Source organism: Anneissia japonica, unplaced genomic scaffold (genome assembly GCF_011630105.1).
Source record: "Anneissia japonica isolate Jap-2015-1 unplaced genomic scaffold, ASM1163010v1 scaffold2471_len1564793_cov202, whole genome shotgun sequence".
NCBI classification, from domain to species: domain Eukaryota; kingdom Metazoa; phylum Echinodermata; class Crinoidea; order Comatulida; family Comatulidae; genus Anneissia; species Anneissia japonica.
The window spans coordinates 1134638-1135146 of NW_022709610.1; positions in this window are offsets into that span (position 1 = coordinate 1134638).

The following is a 509-nucleotide window of genomic DNA, read 5'->3' on the forward strand; positions in this document are numbered from 1 at the left end:
AGTTATATTCATTGTATACTGCTGACTATAGATCATCTAGTGAGCTTTGCCCAGTTGTAAAATTCGCTGATGATACCAGCACAATCGGCCTCATTATCTCAGATAACGACACACATTATCGTAACGAAGTAAAAAGGTTTGTTGGATTTTGCGACAATAATTACCTACAAATTAATACTACAAAATCAAAGGAAATGATTATTGACTTTAGAACCAAACATAAATTTCAATTTCAACCAATAACCACAAAAGGAGAAGAAATAGAAATAGTTGATAATTATAAATATCTGGACATTGTTTTTAACAATCGATTGAGCTGGAGTGACCATATTGACTTCCTGTGTAAAAAATTAAATCCTAGAATGTATTGTTTGAGAACTCTATTTAAATTTAATTCCAGTGAACCTATGTTGCTTTCTTTTTATAGATCTGTTGTTTGTAGTGTTTGGACATATTGCCTTGCTTGTTGGGCTGGTAATGCTGCCGGAGTGGATAAAGGACGTTTGACA